Source organism: Manis javanica, chromosome 8 (assembly GCF_040802235.1).
Source record: "Manis javanica isolate MJ-LG chromosome 8, MJ_LKY, whole genome shotgun sequence".
Classification (NCBI taxonomy): domain Eukaryota; kingdom Metazoa; phylum Chordata; class Mammalia; order Pholidota; family Manidae; genus Manis; species Manis javanica.
In genome coordinates, this window is record NC_133163.1 from 24,832,795 (window position 1) to 24,845,713 (window position 12,919).

The 12,919-nt window shown below is 49.6% G+C and overlaps 1 protein-coding gene across 7 annotated transcripts in view; it reads right to left on the reverse strand.

Moving 5' to 3' along the window:
- TMEM63C (transmembrane protein 63C) overlaps window positions 1-12,919 on the reverse strand; it is a 123,357-nt gene that overhangs the window by 52,679 nt on the left and 57,759 nt on the right. For 4 of the 7 annotated variants that reach the window (XM_037021368.2, XM_037021331.2, XM_037021569.2 and 1 more), the window contains one exon: window positions 467-608. The gene's annotated coding sequence lies outside the window, so the exon portion shown is untranslated. The other 3 variants (XM_037021469.2, XM_037021515.2, XM_073242084.1) reach the window with 3 other exon arrangements.

Genomic DNA, 12,919 nt, shown 5'->3' on the forward strand with positions numbered 1-12,919 from the left:
GACTGAGGTTGAATTATATCTCAAAGATCCTTTCCAGCTCTAAGAGTCTGTGAAGATATCATCTGTCATAATCCTTTCCTGAGAAAAAAATATTGAGAGGCAGGGAACTCTGGGAAGAACCATGTCTAGCCGGGTTCTGGGCCTCTTCCAAACCAGGGTCAGCTGAGCAAGAGCCATTTGGGTCCCAGCTAGCAGCTTAGCCTAGGGTTTTTCTGCAGGGCAGGGGGCATCCTAATCAGAACCAGAGAGTCTTTGACCCCCTTCCCATACCTCAGGAGCCAGGGTCACCTGGGACAGTGTCCTTTGGAGAGGGGATTGGACTTTCCTGCACGCATCCACAGCTTTCGTCCAAACACTGGCTGGAGAGCCACAGGCCATGGGCAGTGGGTGGCCCCGTCCTGGCTTGAGGACGGAGCTGGTGCTGGGGGCTTAGCCCTGTGGGTGGGATCATGGCAAGAGTGCCTACCTGGAGCAGCAGGTCTAGTTTAGGGCCCAGGCAGCTTGCTGTTGCTGGCCCTCTCTCTTTTTGATCAGTCCTCAGGTGCTTCTGAGTGGCCCAGCTGTGTCCCTGCTTGATTTCTATCCAAGATGAAGGCTTCTCCGTGGCTCTGTGGCACAGGAACAAGGAAGCACTCTCAGCAGGCAAGCATGGGTCTTAGTCCTCCCCAGCCTCCCCACAGCTCCTCCCACAGCCCAAGCAGGCCAGGCCCCTTCTAGCACCAAGATGTTTGTTAGCACCTTCCCAAGAGGGCTGCCTCAGGTGAGTGCTGAGGGGTTGAGAGGCATCCCAGATGCAGCCATGACCCCCAATCTGCAACCCACCTCCACATCCAGCTACCCAGCCCTGGAGGGAGGTGAGCTGGGGAGTCATCCATCATCCCAGCTGAGAAGGCTGGAGGGGAGGGGCGCCAGGGATGGAATATTGCATTGGGAGTCCAAGCACCTAGGTCTGCTCTGTGACTTCGCCACTGGTGAGCTGGAGAACCCCACTCTCCCTTGCTGGGGTGGGGGGCTTCAACCTAGATACACAGACACTGCCAGCAAGGCTGAGCTGGGGAGAGCAGAGGTGGGGGATCACCTTCAGGGGACTTCAAGTAGGACTTCAGAATCACTCAGGGGGCTTGCTAAAATGCAGATTTAAGGACCCTAAGCTAGCCCATTGAAGGAGAGTCTCCAGGAAGGCGCCTGCAAATCAGGATATTAACAGGTTTCTATGCGGATGCACGTAAAATAAGACTCGCTGGATTACATGCTGAGACAGGGCCCCCAAGTCCAAGGGAGAAGCTTTGATCCCATGTATAAAAGGGTCATTGCTCCCTTTTCCTTAAGGCAGCCTCAGAGGGGTGCACTCAGTAGACAGACAAGCCAGGGGTCCCCGGGGCACTGGCTGAAGCCTCTCTAGGTCTCATTTTCCTCATGGATGAAATGAAGATTGGAGATGATCTCTTGGGGCCTTCCAGATTTAAAATTATGAATGTAACAAGAGGAGAATGCACTGAGTAACAAATTTAAAAAGAAAGTTTAAGGTGAGGACTTTTAAATAGTGTTCTCCCTCTATAAGTGGTTTCTTCTTAAATATTCTTTTTAAATTCAGAAAATAACATGCTTCTGGGGGAAAAAAATCAAACCATTTAAAGTAATACACAATGCAAAGTCCCCCTGCTATCTCAGACCTTTCTTCTACTCCCAAACATAACATTGTCAAGTTTCCTGCTTAAGTTTTCCCTGAGAATTTTTCCATCAACACACTGACAAATATTTATATACGCCTATATATTCCTGGTACTCTATCTTGGTTTTATGAATATACACCACACATTAATACATACCAACACAGACAGAACCTTCATTCTTATAGCCACTCATAGTGGTCCATTGAAAAAGATGCACTGTAATTTACATGAATTGTCCTTATTGATGGGTTTAGGTTGTTCCTACATTTTTGTTGCACAAAGCTGCAATGAACATCTTTGATTCTATATATGTGTGCATATGTGTGAGGTTAGCTGTAGTATAAATCCCTAGGTGAAGGTCAGGTGCACCTAAAATTCTGGGAGATATTGCCAAATTGTCTTCTGAAGAGGATAAACCAGTTTGCACACCCCAGCCAGGAATGAGAGTGCCTATTGCCCCCACCCTTGACACATGGTCAAATTTTTTAACTTTGCCAATATGAGAGTTGAAAATGATCTCTTGTTTTAGTGTTAAAGCCAGACATTATTTTCATATTTATTGATTGACTGGCCTTTGCATTTATTTTTTTCTGTGAACTATCTGTTAATGTCCTAATTTTAAAGAGGTTTTTCTAAATTAAGGCAATTAATTTTTTGTCATTGGATGGCAAATTGTCATTTGTCTTCCTTTTACTTTATTTGTGGCATCTTTTGCTTATGGAAGTCTCAGATTTTTCTGTAGACAAAACTATACCTTACTAGAGAATTCTAAAAATATTTGTCTGTGTTTTCTGCAAGTATTATCAGAATTTCTTTCTTTTATCTTTCCTTCTTTTAAATCTTTTTTTTCTAGAGTTTATTTTGGTATAAGGAGTGTGGTAAGATCCAGCTTTATTTTTTTCCCCAAAGAGCTAGATAGTTGTCTCAAAGTCATGTTTAATAATCCATTTCCTTCCCCCCTCCCTCCCTCCCTCCCTCTAGATTCAAAATCTCCATTTAACTATGTAGTGGGAATGACACAAAGAGCATGATCTCTGAGTCAAGTGCTGCTTCAAATTCCAGCCTCCCTGGATCTAGAAGTTACCAAACCTTTCTGCACCTCAGTCACCTCATTTAAAAATGGGGATCAATAGCACCATCAGCCTAGGGTTATGGTGAGGATTAAATGAGTTATTTCAGGTAAAGGGTGTAGAAAGGCGCAACTATGTGTAATTTATAAGAGCTCACCTTAGCTGGCTACACACACACACACAGGCTGCCAGTGAAAGGATGGAAAAAGTATTCCATGTAAGTGGTGACCCAGAGAGAGCAGGGTGGCCAAGCTCCTATCAGGCAAAATAGACTTTAAGTCAAAAACGGACAGAAGAGACAAAAAGGGATATTATATAATGAAAAAGCATCAATTTTCCAGGAAGATGTAACAATTATGGATACATATGCACCTAACAACAGAGCACGCAAGTATATGAAGCAAACATTGACAGAATTGAAGGGACAATAGTAGGAGATTTCAATAACCCACTTTCAATAATGGGTAGAACAACTAGACAGAAGATCAATAAGGACGTAGAGGACTTGATATATTCAACACTAGAGACAAATCGGACCCAACTGACATACACATAGCACACCACCCAACAGCAGCAAATATATTCTTCTCAAGCACACAGAGAATATTCTCCAGGATAGATCAACAGGCAATCAATAGTCAACAGGCAAGGGGCATAGAACACTGCCTGGCACATGGGGACTACTACATGTTGGCTCTGGCTATGATCACCAATGCACATCGAAAGTGCTTAGGTCTTTGTCTAGATTCCATTGATCTGTGAGCCAGTTCTACCAGGCGACAAAAATCTATTAGGTGTCAGGCCCTGTTCTAAGTGCCAGGGAACCAGGAGTGAATAGCAGCGATCAGAGATGTTCTTGCCACCTCTGACCGAATTTACTTCTAGTTATGTGTAGCGCTTTTACTGATATCACAAATGTTTCCTTCTATTATATTTTAAAGGAGGCTGAAGCTCATATATACAGGAAAGCTATTCATTTGTGTTTTTAATATTAGCAGTCATCTTAGTATATTCTCTTACTATTTCTAATAGTTTTTCAATAGACTATCTTGTTTGTTTTTCTCCAGGTGGCCAATCTTATTAATTTTAATTGATAAATTTGCCTCCTTTTATAGCTTCTATTTTCAAACTTTGTATTGGCTTGTACCTCTAAAGAAGTGTTAAAGAATGAAGGTAATGGTGGTCATTTTTCTCTTATATGTATTTCTATATACACACACACACACATAAGCAGAACATGTTAAGCAATAGCTACCTATTCCTATTAAATAAGGGTTAAAATTAGACATATGTTGAATTTTATCAAATCCCTTTTAGACATTTTTAGCATTTTTCATCTCTTTTGACTATTAGTTTGCTCAATTATTTTAATAGTTCTCCTAATGAATCTGTATTTCTGGAATATAGCTCCACTTGCTTGTGGTGCATTCATCTTTTTAACATGATGCTGTATGATTCTATTTGTTGCAATTAATTTATGAATTTTGCACCAATATTCATAAATGAGATTTGTTTTAGTAATTTTTCTTTTTTGTGCTTTATCAACATTGTGCTGGCTTTATAGATTAATTTGGAATCTTCCCTTCTCTATGTTTAATGTTTATGTTTTTTATGTTTAAATGACATTGGAATTATATCTTCCTTGAAGGCTTGATAGAAATTAAAAGCTATCTAAAGTTGGGTTTTATTGGAATGGAGCTTTATGAAACCTCTGTCTCTTCCATGACTATTGGTCTATTGCGGTTTTTAGGTCTTCTGGGGCCGAACTGATGATTTATATTTTCTCAGAAAACAGTTGAAGCTAGTTTTCAGCTTAATTTGTATGTGGTTGAGCACAGTATCCACTAGGAATTCTTCTTATATTCTCTGTATCAGTGGCTATTTCCCCATTTTAATGTTCAATTTTATATATTTAGCTCATTCCTCCCTCAACCCTCATTAGACTGTCTAGACTTTACAAATCTTCAAATGACACATGACTTTTTTTCAAGAGCCTATTTACTATGTACACAGCCCAGAAATAGAGAAGCTGGACTCAGGGCACAGGGATGAGGAAGGTAGCAGGGGAGGGGCAGCTTGGCAAACACAAGCCATTCAACAAGCATTTAAAAAGTGCAAAGAGCCTGCCCACGTATTCCTTGGCCTTAAACACCTACATCTCCTTTTCCCGACTCGCCCACACCCAATTCAACCTGCCAACTCCCACCCTGCCTTCAACACCCAGCTGTCACCTCCTTTTGGAGTCTTTCCTGACGTCCCTGGGAAAAGTCAATGCCTTTCCTCTGACATCCCAGATGACTTTTTTTTTTAATTTTGAAAATTTTTAAACATAAAAAAGTTAAAAGAACAAAACCAACAGAATTAACATAACATGCTGTCATTTCTGCTTCAGGACTTTGTTAAAAGAAGTGTTACTGACACATCAGAATGTCCGCTTGAGCCTCAGCTCCTTCTCTCTGTTACCAAGACCACCCCAAGTGTGAACTTGGTAGGAACTGCACCACTGCACGTGTTTATATCCATAAATCACAGAGAGTAAAGTTTTTGTGATTTTTATTAAAATTAAATGTGGACTAGTGGTATTATTCTGAAATTTCCTTTTTTTGCAATATTGTTTTTGAGATGTATTCACGTTAATACAAATAGGTACGTGTGCATATGTGTGTATGGCAACTTTGTGGAAGTATAATTCAGAAAATATAAAATCCTGCAACTAGATATATTTTAACTGCTATACAACACCACATTTTAGTTGCCAACTCCATTATTGTAGATACTGAAGATACTGAGGTGGAGACCCCTTTTTTGTGTTTTAATCCCTGTGGTACCTTAGATGTCCTTGGAACTGTCTCCTCATGCACATGTATGAGTTTCTCTAGGTAATTAGACACCTACATGTGAAGCTGCTGGTCATAGAGTATGTACATTTTCAGCTTTAGGTGCCATTACCAAAATGTCCCCTGGCACTTTGTACTTCCATTACTGTAGCGTTTCTGAAGTTGTGTTGACTTGTCTACCTGCCCCTCCTCATGGAGTTTCCAGAGGGCATGTGTGTGACTGGCACTCGATGTGCACCTGACAAATGGAAGGATGAGCTCACTGTCTAGCAGAAGAAACAGACTTAAATGGGACAAATGCATTAAAGGCTATGAGACCTGCCCTGGCTGGGATCCAGGAAAGGCTTCATGGAGGAGAGCTGGACTTCTTGAATCCTTCATGGAGGATTCAGGCTGGACTCTGAAGGGCAGGGAGACTCCGAACAGATGTGGATGGGGATGGGGATGGGGACATGGACTGGGCTGGGAGGAGCAGGTGGGTGGGACAATCCAGGCACATTTGATTTGTGGGAAAAGCAGTTCTCATCCAAGCTGGGAGTGAGCAGGGGTAGAAAAGGTATGTGTATTTTGTAGAACCTCCAAGGTCACCTGATATGTTCCCCATCCCATGCAGGAAGAGCCTTTGAACCAGAGCAGAGTGTGAGGGAAGCAGGCAGGAAGCAGGTCTTTGCAGTTCTGTGAGCCCAGGCCATGGCTTCCCATCCCCTCCACCCACTCGCCCCACGCTGGTGCCTGGGCCGGGGGTTGGAGGAGCCCCCTCCGTGAAGTGGGGAGCCAGTGCCTGGCTGCACTGCACCTCCTTCCCACGCCTGGGCCTGGCCCCTTGGACCTGCCTTCAGTGTGTCCCAGGGCATGGGCTGGGGGTGGGATGGCAGTCCTATCCTTCTATTTTCCTTGCTGTCCTTCAGCAGAACCCAGTTCTGGACACCCTGCCCAGAGTGGAGGGGAAGGTGAGAAGTGCACGACCTTCACTTCCAAGTCCTTTTGTCTTAAGCAACTTCAGCAAAACCACCCGCAGCACAATAGCAGGTAAATGGAAGCTGTGCTCCAGGGAGGAGGGCCACCCCGCTGGGATCAGACTGCTGGGGCCCAGTGTGAGTTCTGTTTTGTGCTTGTGTGTGGCTCTGAGCCTCACCATTCTTGTCTATCAAGTGGGCTGCTCATACCTGCTCTGTTCCTCTCCTGCCACATGCAGAGGGTTAAAAAGTACCAACAAGAGTGTGAAGTTACTGAGCGGCACTGGATCTCAGACCAGGGACACTGCTGGAGCTGTTCTTCTGGTGCCTGAGAATGTCTCCCCAAAGCCTGGCCTCGTTTGCACGCTTGGGCACATGAAGTCCCAGCCCAGGAGGGATCCCCAGCTGAAGAACAGCTTGTTTTTCTACTGAAGGACAGGCACCTCCCATCTCTCTCTCTCTCTCTCACACACACACACACACACACACACTCAACATTGGTACAATCAACATTGTTGGTCAGCCACTGCCACCAAAGTGGCCAGCCAGTCCACAGGCCCCTGGACAGCCTACCACCGAGTGGGTAAAGGGGTGAGAACATGGACAGACCCCTTCTAGTCACTGAGCACATGCCGGCACCTTTCTACTTCCTCCATTCATCCCCCTCACTGTGTTGTGAATGCAGAAGGCACAAAGGAGAGGTGAGCAGGTAGTGAAGCAGGTGGAAACCCAGCTGCCAAGTGCCCCATGGGCTGTGAGCCTGTGTGCCCTGTCCTCTGTGCTCACAAGCCCCCCATCGAAGCACATCTGGTTTCCCCACAGGGCACAGGGTGAGTGTCCAGCTGTCTTCCCGGCTTACGACTAAGTCATTGCCACTCAGACACCTGAGGCAATGAGGCCTCCACATCAAAACCCGACAAGCAGCCGTATTCCCAGCCATAAGCCCATTTTGTTTATCTGTACCTCCAAAGACCTCAGGATTCCTGGCTCTTTTACCAGGATCCCGTGTCCTGAGGCCAGTGTCCCTGTAGCTGGGCACGGTTCTGAGAAGACAGCCTGCGTGAGGAGAGGGCTTCTGTCTCAGGGCCACTTCTTGGCAAGGCCACTCAGTGGGGAGACCAAAGGCCTGGCTTCCCCACTGGAACCTGGCCTGGCCCCTCTGCCTCCGGTCCTCTGAGGGTACCAGGGGCCCTGCCTTAGTATGACCAAGCATCTGGAGGCTCTGTCCCGATTTTGTCTTGAGGGTGCTCGCACAAAACAGCAGAGTGGAAGGCTGAGAAAAGGGACCCCAGGACACTTGGGTCCTGGTTTTCTAAGTGGGTCCAGGCTTCACTTCACTTTTGTATTGTACTAATCACCTGGAGGAGGCAGGAGGTGATAATGGGGTGCTCCTGCCCCTCTCACCTTGCCCCTGCATGTCTCAGTACCAGCCCCCAAGGGGCTGGGAAGAAACATGGCAGTTTGGGTGCACATCCTGCCCTATAAACACAGGACACAGAATTCTGGCCACAGGTGATCTTCTGAAGAGCCACCTTTGCTTAGTCCAGAGCAATCAGACAGATCTAGAACACGGACACATCATAGCTCACATTCCCATCTCAGCTCCTCCTGCAACCCTATTTTGCATGAGTTGCACCAGCCAACCTATGAGCGAGAATGAGGAGTCCAGTGTACACCACCCCTGTTGACGTGTGAATAAGCTGTGAAAACCACTGCTCTCCTGGGAGATGGAAGGGGAGGGAGCACCAGGCCCCCCTCAGGCAAACGGTGCACTAAAAGCTGCTGATACCACTTCAAGCTGAGCACTTCCCCTAAGCACTTTCATCACAGCCTTTCCCAGAGCCAGCCTGCCCATGGGCGTGAATGCCCGGGACTCCCTGCACCCTGGACACACTGGGCAAAGAGAGCTCTCAGCACTTTGTGCCCATTATCCCTATGATTCTTCTACCAGTTACTTCCCAGAAAGAACCAGAGTGGAGAGTCCACGGGATGCAAAGCCAATCAGTAGGATACAGGTTTGTGGGAAGGTTCCCTGTGCTGCCAGCCACCATCATTTTCAGGCATGGAGATCCTGTTAAATATCACAGACAGCCAAAGAGGGTGGGGGGAGGAAGTCTTCAAGGGACAAAAGTGGGCTGGGGGAGGCTGCCCTAGACTGGCCCTGGGGAGAGGGGGCATCCTCTCTGCTGTAGAGCACAGACTCTGTTGAGGCCATGAACAATGGTCTCACTTGACACGTTTCTAACAGCCTCCCATCCACCTGGGGAAGGTGTTTTCATGCCCAACTGGCAGGTAGGGGAAATGAGGGCAGAGTGCCAGCCACTAGGGGCTCTGGTCCAGAACCAGGTGCTCTGCTTTTCAAGTGGTTCTCCTCCCAGGACCCAAGGCCTTTCTGAGGTCTGCTTCTGCCTCGCTAGCTAGGAGAAACACAGCCCCAGCCTCCTGGGGCCATGGGCCAGTGTCCTTCCTCTTGGAGAAGGCCTGGAGGGACCCCTGGGCACCCTAGCAGAGGAGCCAGATACATAGTGGGTCCTCTGGCATTGCACTGTCACCCCATGTGCAGCTCGTTCTGGTCTTGCTTACTGGGAACCCCATCCCCTCCCACAGGTCACCCCAGGGAGTACTGGTGGCCATCATGCAGCCCAGGGCATGCTGTGGCATCACCAGGGGCCAGCTTCAGGGGCTCTGCGTCCAGAGGGCGTGTCTGAGAAGCAGCAGCTCATGCACCAGGCATGTGACACTCGCTTTTCCTCAGAATACTGCGGGCAGAACCTCCTATCTGAAGTCCTCTGCCTGCGGCCCCTCTGGGCAGCCATCCCAGCTGCGGGCCCCGGAGCAGGAGGGATCTAGCTTCTCTGGCTCTAAGGGAAACTGTGCGACCCTGTGGGGACACAACAGAAAGGTGACCAAGTGACTGTGGCTCCGCTCTTCAAGTCGCTTCTTTCCCAAGTAACTTGAGAACCTACCTTAAGGGAAAACGTTGGTGCTGTCCCCTATCACTGACATCTGCCTGCACCCGTCAGGAGGCACTCACAGTCTCGCCTTAGCAGAGGTGGTGGCTGTTGGGGAGGAGGAGGAGGAAGGGGTCTCCTCCAGTCTGCCCTGTGGTGGGCTGGGGAGTCAGGAGACCTGTAGATAGGTAAGAGAGCCAGAGCGACTAGACGCACTCTCTGTGCCTCAGTTTCCTCACCTGCACAATGACACTGGCTGGCTCCAGCTCTGAAAGAAAATATAGCTCTCTCCCTGCCTCAGTTTCCCTCCAGAGAAAGGCATCTGTCCCAGGGAGGAGGACAAGATGGATTCCGGAAAAGTTCACCTCCAAAGGCAACCGATCCCATGGAGTCCATTCTCCTGGGCACAGGAGTTGGGATTCGGTGATAAACCACGGAGGGTGATGCTGAGAGGAGGCGGACTTGCCAGCGCGGTTCCCAGCCTCTTCGCCTAGGAGACCTAACGGCCCGGCCATTAAAGGAGGAAGTCCATCTCCTCGACCCCTGTCCTTCCCACAGCAGCCCAGGAACTTCCACAGGGCTTTCATCAGGGCTGGTATGTGAGACTGAAGCCTGAAACTGGGCTGCCCCTTGGGCCTTCCTCTCCCCAAACCCACAAAGATGACAGAGACCCACAGCCCCCCAGCTCAGATGAGCAATTTTCTCCTGTCCTCAGACAATTTTGATCTCTGCAAACCTCACCCATGATACCCTGGAGCCCCACAAAGAAGCTGTGACTCCCTCCACTCTCAGGAAGGAGGAAAGGGGGTGCTGGGGGTAGGATGCACCCCAGACTGAACCAGAGGTCTAGAGAGTGAGATCGGCCCCTGCCCCTCAGACAGCATCAGGTCAAGGCAGTGCCTGGAAGGTCACTCTGTAGGGCCTGCTGTGTGACCTTGATGAAACCACAGGACCCTGGGCCTCAGTTTCCCCAGGCCCCTCAGCCAAATCCAGTTTCTCTCTCAAGGCCAAAGTGAGGGTGAAAGTGAGCACCTTTCTTTGAAAGGTATGAGAAAAGGTGGCATCTTTTGCCCTTGGGGGCCCAGGAGCTGGGCCCACTCAGCACGGGATGAGACCCACACCAGCAGCAGCGCGGCCTGACGCTGTCGCAACTCATAACTGTGGAGAGCGCACCCCTCCTACTCCAGGCCAGGGAGTGAGCGGCACAGCCCCAGGGAATCCCGGGGTGGGGGTGGTCAGAGAGGCAGCTCCCACCTGCTGTCAGGCAGGCCCTAGGCAGCCCGGGACCCCAGGCAAGTCTCCTGCCCACACCCCACCAGCCCGCTGAATATGGCCCACCAAGCGGCGGCCACCCTTCCTGGGTCCAGGCTGGGGGACAGCCAGCGTGGCAAGGGTGTGTGGCGCAGTCTCCCCCACCCCCATCCCTCCCGGAAGCGGTCCTTTCCCACCCCCTTCCCTGTCCAGGACTCGGATTCTGAGCCCCTTCTCCCGGCCTGGCGGGTAACGCCCGCGTGCTCACCACAACTGCGCCCTCGGCGCCCCGGCCCCAGCCCCAGCCCCAGGCAAGGTGCTCAGGACGCGGGGATGCGGTGACAGGCAACACGCTCCCTACCTGGGAGGAGACTGCGGGCCGGCCCTCCTCCTCGCCGGCCTGGTGAAGCCAGCCCCTACCTGGCAAGGGACTGTCAGCAAATTCTCGTCTGCATCACCGCGGGAGCGGCGCCCCGGCTCCTCCCCGGCAGCAGCCAGCCTCGGCCCCGCCCCAAGGCTGCTCCGACCCGCCGGGGAACCCAGGCTGGATTATCATATGCAAAGGCCCCCGCTCCTCCTCAGTTACCTCCTCGCTACCAGGAACCATCTGCAAATCACCGTCGCAAACGCACAAGGCTGCTGTCCCTTGCTGCAGGCTTTCCAGCACCCTCTGATGCTCTGGGCCTAGGAGCTGACTTACTAGACCACTCTTTGCCCAACAGCTCTCACCCCTACCCCAAGCTCTCCTGTGAGGCATGTCCCCCTTCCAAACCTTCCCTACCCGGCAAGCCAAAGCAAGGAAAGACACACAACTGCATAAACGTAGCAGCAATCTACCCCTCTCAGGGACCAGCTCCTGGCACCTGCCCAGTGGCTGGTACCCGGTTCTGCCGCCTTCCCCAGCAATGGAGAGATCTACGAATCAGCTACAGCCCTGCCCGGGAGGCCCAAGGAAGAGAGCTGGCTTGTTTCCAGTGTGCTCTGGGGCACAGTCCTGCAGGTCTCCTGTTCCAGCAGTCCTGGGTACTCTGCTAGAGACAACTAGCTTTGACCCTGGAGGCAGGTGCCAGCTTTTGAAGCCCCAGAGATCAGTATGCATAGTACGGGTCGGTACTAAACAGGCGCTCTGACGATCTCCCAGGCAGGGGCCTGCGCACTTCATTGAATAGACTTTACCCAGTACTTGCAGTACAGTAGCTAATGGGCTAGGAGGGCTGTTGAAAAATCTCTGAACAGTTGGGTTGTCAGCAATATAAGAGGGCGATAGAGGAAGCAGTTTGAATACAAGGTCTTGAGACGCTGGGGGAGGGGCAAAGGGTAGCGGTGTTTGGGTGGGTTGGTTCCCCATAACTAGCTATACAGCGCCCCCTCTCAGGCTCGCATACCCTGGTTATGCCTCTCCCTACCAAGCACCTGTCCCCCAAGCCCCCACCCCCTGGTTCTTTTGACTCACCCATCTACTGAAAACCCAAAGTGAGCCACTAGAAAAGATTCTGTCAAGATTTGTCCATTTCTTCACTTCCCACCAATTCATTCATTTATTTGTTCATGAGAAAGGCTTTTGGATGTCTCTTATGCAGTGGCAACAGGGTGTCAGGGATCTGGGTCCCAGCTCTAGCTTAGCTGTCAGTGTGCTGTGCAATTTGGTTAGTTCACTTGATCTCTCTGACTTTGTTTTTCCCTCTCAAGAGGGCTGGGCTTGTTGGGATCTGGGGCCCCCGGGCCCTGACATTTCTGTTATCCTCTTCCAGGGAAAAGGCTGGTGGGAACAAAGATAAGCCAGATAAATATAAGAGTAATGTTTAAGAACTCTAGCTGCCTAGATTCGAACCCCAGCTGGATCCTCCAAATATGGGACTTAACCTCTCTGCACTTCATTCTCTGCATATGTAAAATGGGGGAAAAAACAGTGACATCCTTAAAGGGTGGTTGTGAGGATTAAATGAGATATTGTATACAAAGTAGATGCTCAGTAAATACTAATTGTTGTTCTCTTGTTATGGTACTGGTGAGAGAAAGTAAAATCTGGACAAAAGCAGCTTGCCCTCCCTTTGCTCCTCATTACAGAACTAGCATCTGACCCCAGGGTGGAAGGACAATAAGGCAGGTCTTAAACGGTCTCAAACACAAGGGTCAGGAGTTTGGACCTTTAGAAGGCAAAAGGGAGCCATGGAAAGTTTT